Here is a 6,358-nt window from a genome sequence, read left to right as displayed (position 1 = left end):
GGTGCCCGCTCCGCCCGCCCAACCCCGAAGCAACTTGGTTTATCGATGTACATACGTGCATACACACCGATATGTCGGGTTTGCCAGGGATGGAGGGGTTGAGGCTTTCCCGTAAAGCGCAGAGGAATGGGAAATGTTGCTCCTGGAAGTGCTGGGGGAGGAAAGAGGGTGGCGGGGGAGCCCCTGCACAGCGCCAGGCAATGCGATTAGCTCAGGGGGGGTTACTTGAGCTCTGGCTGGGCTTCCAGGGGTTTTAAGAAGAGCCTTTCTTGGACTTTTACTCAAACTTTGTAGCACGAAGCTGGGAGCGATGCTGTGTTGCAGGACTCACAAGTAGGAGCACGGGCATGACAAAAGATGCTGGTCCTCTGACCACGCCGTTATCAACCGGCACTGACTAGGCCTTATCCCACCCGGCAGGAGGGTCAGGGTAAAACCCGATGGAGGTTTCCTGTCCTGGAGCACATACAGCCTTTTTTTTTTTTTTGCCATATTTTTTCCCCTTCTATCCTGGGTTGGCGTCTGCTGAAACCGTTTGTGATAAATTTTAGAGAGGCAGATCAACCGCCAAGTACCTCCGCACCAGCATTTTCAGTCCTGGGAGCCACGTTAAGACCACGCACCGGCATCTCAGTTTCTCCCCAGGCTGCAATCCCACCAAGATGGACGGGAGTTGCAGGTATTTACCCCTTACCACTCACTCCAAGGTCAGACCACAATGCATACAGAATAATCTTTTTTTTTTTTTTCCCCGCACAACAGAAAAGCCGCTGTTGGCTTTTTTTTTTTCCTTTAATTCCGTGCATGACCGACTTGTTTTGTTGCCAACCTGTGTCATTCTGCTGTGATTTTTAAGGGCTAGAAACGTTTCCTTTTGTTTTCCCTGGGTCGGCACACCAGTCTTTGAACAATGGGGCGGTATTTCAACAAAGACTCTATTATTACCCGGGCTTATCTCAGTGCGGTAAGGCCTTACCTTTCTGCACAGAGCAGGTGACTTGCTATTAAGGGCAGCACGTGATTGCTATACAGTCGTTTGGTGTTTTCTGCTAGCTGGCAACGATCTTTCCCGCAAGTTACACATTTTAAAGTGTAAATACGCACATCTAGTGGGATATGCATTGCAGAAAGAATCAGACCTAACTACTGTGTTCTTCCACAATGCATTAATGGTAAAACGGAGGGAGCAGCTGACCGGGTTTGGGGTTATTCCGTTCAGTATCCTAAACGTTTGACTGCTGCCTGAAACGAAAAACAGTCACGGGGGTTTTACACTGATTCAGGAAGCCCATCCTTACACGTGGGCATCTCTCGAATCCCACCGGAGTGGGGAGTGTTAGCCCAGAAGTTAAGTATGGAGTGATAAACTCATTGGTATCCTCGCAGCAATGGCTGATGGCTTTGGCTGGAAAATACATCCTGCAGTGTGTCTGCCTGGCGCAACGCAAACATTTCTACTTACAGATAAAGGGGCTTTCTGTTAGCAATTTATCTGAATCTGCTGGTGAGTTACAGTTTCAGTGAATGCAGGAAAACCTTTCATTTATGGTGCGCCGAGCCTTGCCTATGCGCAAAAAGGCGGCGTTGGACATTTTAGAAATGGATTTTCTTTAAGTTTCAGCGACAACCAGCTCTGGTTGCAAACAGCTCAAAGTCCTTTTGTACAAGCCTGTGTTTGTCCCGTGTCAAAGCCTCTCCGGGAGCCAACTCTCCTCCTCTCTGCTCCAGTACAGAGGGAGGTGCTTGAACCTGCCTTGTTTGAGCAGACGTTTTGCTTGTCGAACAGGGTGGTAACTGCGAGGCGTTAACCCTAGCGAAATGCCACGCTGATGGAACGGGGTCATCGGGGGCCATCAGGCTGGTAAGGGTGGCCGTGTGATTCTGGGTGCTGAATTCTGCATCTGAGGCTGAAATTACACGTTTGGAAATTACACGGTAGCTGAGATAACAGCTTGCTGTTGACAAAAAGGGAAGATCCTGCTTTTTACTCCCTTCACCCACCATCCACTCTCAACCTGAGTAGAGAGTTTGTGCTGGCTCTGGCACTCCTCTGACCATGTGCTGATTCACCAGGCAGGCAAAAAAAGCAGTTTCTTTTTGCCAGGTGAATGAGGTTGAACTGGCTCAGCCAAACTTAACCTGTAACATCTCTCTGAAGGGGAGTTTTGTAACCGGCTTAAGCTGCTCTGGTCTGCGACAGCACTGTCCCCAAAAAAGGAGCATTCCCACCCCATGGCCTACCGCTTGCCAAGTTTTCCTGCTACTTCCACGTGTTGGCAGAGAGCTGTTTCTTCTGAAAGGTAAAGCAACCAACAAAACCAACATCAGTCTTCCTTGACCTTTCCTGAGGAAGGCAGCAAGATCAATCAGTTGGGAGTGGGAAGGCTGTCGGACCATCTTCTGTGGCAGACTTAGCCCACTTTAAACCTGTTGTGCATGCTAACCTGAGTGAAATCCTAGTGAAGGCACAGCAGCCTCTGGGTGTCAGCTGTGTTCATCCAATTAACTGTATGTCTCTCTCATTTGATAAGGCATGAAACGGCTAAAAAACAACAAGACCTATGAAGGTAAACTTCACCAACACACTGGAGAAACCAAGTGGAAGACCAAGCGCTTCTAACTCATCTTCCCAGATAAAGTCTCTTTCTGGCTGGCACTGGCTCTCCAAGCCTGTCATGTCCCAGCAATTACATTCTTGCTACCCGATTTTTTCACCCTGCAAACTCCAGTTCAGTGATATTTTTCCTGAACAGCACCTACTTCACTGCTTGTCTCTGGTTCGATCTGTTGAATGAAGAACTGGTTTTATTCTGCTTGTGCAAAGACATCAGCAGGGCTGCTGGTATACCAATTACAACACACGCAGCTTTTTGATGGTCTGAATTCTCCCGGGGGAAAAGGCAGGCTATAAACCATCATTTTGCTGGGGACTACGACTTGCCCTTGGCACAGGGCAGCCACGAGGTGGCACGCTGGGCTTTCGCTGCTGCGCCTCGCTGCTCTGAGAGCAAGTCATTCAGGAAAAGCGGGCAGATCTTTAGTGGAGTTACGTAAAACACCATTCCTATTAACATCCATCCATCCTGCAAGAACAGGCTTTGATTTCCACATAAATGGCTGGTCAGATTTACAGTTATTGTCATATGATTGAAATAGATCTCTTATGTCAGTCAGTCAAAACAGAATGGAGAATGTGAGTCATGCTTTGCAAAAAGCAGGAAGTTTGGTTTTATTGGCACAAATTTTTAATACAGAGAGAAAATTATACAGCTGTATTGCCGCGTTTGTCTTAGGGATTTGTGAATAACATTGTCCATGCCTTAGAGAAATGTTTCCAAAACAGAAAAGTAAGAGCTTTTAGATTACAATTGTTATTCCTTCCGCCTCAGTGGTAAGGAATCTAGGAGGAGCCGAGAAAAAAACGTGTACTCTCGTGAAAACTGTTAGAGCCCCCCTAAAATAAAAGGCTGCAATTGGAAGACTGCTGATCTGGGGCGGGAGGGTGGGAGGAAATACAAGAAAATGAGGTAATACTCATGGGTGTGATAGGGACACTTGCACAAGGCTGTTATTGTTTTGCCTTAAGCGTAATAAACCTTCACGAACCAGCACAAAGATAGAAGTGCCGGTCTACTTGTGAAGTATTCCCATATTCTGAAACTTGCTGGGGACTGCGGTTACTGCATATATGTCTCTAAGCCCCTTGAGTAACTAGTGGGACAAGAGAGAAGTTACTGTAAAAAGCACGGCACAGAACAAGTTTTTCTGCACAGTCTATAAATAGAATGGAGTTTAAACTGTAAATATATTAGTTACCCTTCAACATGACTGTTCAAAACATCGCTGTGCAAGAAAGATTAATTTAAATGGGAACAGGTGCAGGGGAGGGCTGGTGAGACGAACGGGGGAGCAGAGAGCCGAAAGTGTAAGGGAAGAATAAAAGCCTTTGGCTTGGTTCGCCTAGCAAAACAGAAGGAATTTGATTTCTCTTTATAAACATATGAACGGGTAGACACTCGAGAAAGGAGTTATCTAAATAAAGAAAATATTAGCACAAGACCATATGGGTACAATAATAAAATGTCATTTAAGTTACTGAAAATCACGTGAACTTTTCGGCACGCGGCACAAGATAAACTCTTTCGGACTTTGTTGTAATGAAGTAAGTAAAAAAACCCCCAAAAACCTCTGGATTGCAATTCAGTGGTAGTCTGGGGAGCAGTGTTCGTGACCTGACTTTGCATACATCTGGTGCTTTAAAAGAGCTGTATTTCCAACTCATCAGAAAATAAGAGTGCAAGCAAGAAGAAAAATTTAGGTAGAAGTCTAAAAATGACAATTATAAGCTCTTTAAAAAGAGTTCACTGAGCGATCAAAGAGCCACAATTTCAAAATCAAGAGAGAAGATACATTGACAATTCCTGTTTTATTAGTGAACTGGAGAGAGTGATTAAAAATGAAAAAAAAAAATAGCCAAAATGGGGAAGGCAGGAAATAAAAAACTGTTGGTATAAATGAGAAGTTATGAGAAGCAGAGTAGTTATTGGAAGTGAAGCACATCAAAGGAAATCCATAGCTGGCAACGCTAAGTCCCAGAAAACCCTAGTAATGGTACAGCCCCCTTACTAGATGGACATAATTGAAATGTCAATAATGATGCAGAAGTGTTCATTGAACATTTATGATCTGTGTTTGTAAAGAAGCAGGAAGATATGTGGGTGGATTACTTAACAGTGATGTGATAAATTTCAGTCCATTAGTAACCAATGAAGCTCTTGTCTTCTAGGGATAACTGTGGCCCAGTAGCTCTGGAACAGCTGGCTGCAGAGACCCCTTGTCTGTTGACGCTCATCTTTAGTAAACCTGGATATACTAGGGCAATTCTAGAAAGCTAAAGAAGTGCCAGGTTGGTATCTGTCTTCAGAAAGGACAGTTGTATGATACGTAGTAAATGTAGATGGAAGAACAGTGTGCTTGGCTAAATACCCCAAAAAGTTGGTATGTGACTCAGATTAAAGAATTAGTAATGCCAGTCAGAAATCTAACAGAAATCTCATTTCATGCTTCAAGAAGACAACAAATAATTCAATTTTCTCTGGAAGGTGTAATAAACTTTTTAGAGGATTTTTACTTAGAACTGCACAATATTTTGATTAAAAAAACAGGGTAATAAAGCATCAGTTAAGCATATATTAAACACTGGCCACATAGATTTTTTTTTTTTTATAGAAAGGTTATAAATCATTACTGAGTAAGGCTACTTTTAATGGGATCCCTCCAGGATCATGTATGCTATGCTACACATGCACGTAATCAATATTTTCATTAGTCATTTGGAAGTAAATACAAAATCATTCCTAACACAATTTGCAGATGACATCCGCATCAGCAGGGTGGTACCATCAGGATGACAAGGGCTGTTGTTCAAAACGTGGTAAACTGGGTCTAGATAAAGGGACAGTCAAATGCAAAGCCACGTGTCTCAGGTATGCACATGTACACGGAGGAAGAAAAGCATCGTGCTGTGTGCTCTCTAACGGCCTACAGTCAGCCTTTGCCCCTCTGCAAAGGGGAGGCACACCTAGGGATGCGCTAGAGCCTTTTCTACCCCTGGATACTGATGAACACAGCACCCTAATCTCCATGTTCTGAAATGCAATGCTGAAAAAACTGGAAAAGGGGAGGGACAGAAAACTAAAATTTAAGGGCTGGAGGAGATGCCTTACAAGAAGAATTAAAAGAGTTTGTAACTAATTTGGTTTGTTACAAAGATAAAGGTGTGGCTTGATAAACTACATACCTACCTCTACAGGGACAGATACTGACAGAGGAAGACTCATGGTAGCAGCGCAAGTCATGGCATGATCCATCGCAGGCCACAGGCACACAGCTGGTGTGGGCAACAGCCAGCCTCGGCGACGGGAACTGAAGGAGCAGCCCCTCCTGCTCCCCAGAGCAAAGGGGATAATGGTAACTGCTGGAAGGGGGGGAAATGGCCCCTGAAAGATGCAGAGGTGTTACCTGCTTGATAATCGAAATCTGGGAAAACGTGGAGGAAACGCGAGTTGAATGTACCACAGATGGCTTCCAAGGCGGCCGCGATGCTTGCCCACCATGCTGGGGCAGCCGTTCTCGGGCCTACTGGTCCCCAGGTTGCGTTGCACGTGTACCTACCCAGCCAAGCTCGTCCGCTGGAGCCAGGCCAGCCGGGGCAACCATTAACTGGGGAACGAGCTCCTGAGGGGAGCGGTTGCTCCCGCCGTGTCCTTTCCCGAAGGAGACAAGGCGCTCGGCTGGAGAAGGTGCCTGAGGCAATGTAAACCACCGGCCTCGGGACGGGGACGGCCGCTACGGGCAC

This window comes from Aptenodytes forsteri, unplaced genomic scaffold, assembly GCF_000699145.1.
Source record: "Aptenodytes forsteri isolate BGI_AS27 unplaced genomic scaffold, ASM69914v1 Scaffold141, whole genome shotgun sequence".
Classification (NCBI taxonomy): domain Eukaryota; kingdom Metazoa; phylum Chordata; class Aves; order Sphenisciformes; family Spheniscidae; genus Aptenodytes; species Aptenodytes forsteri.
The sequence above is the reverse complement of the archived record's forward strand: the minus strand, read 5'-3'. Positions refer to the sequence as shown.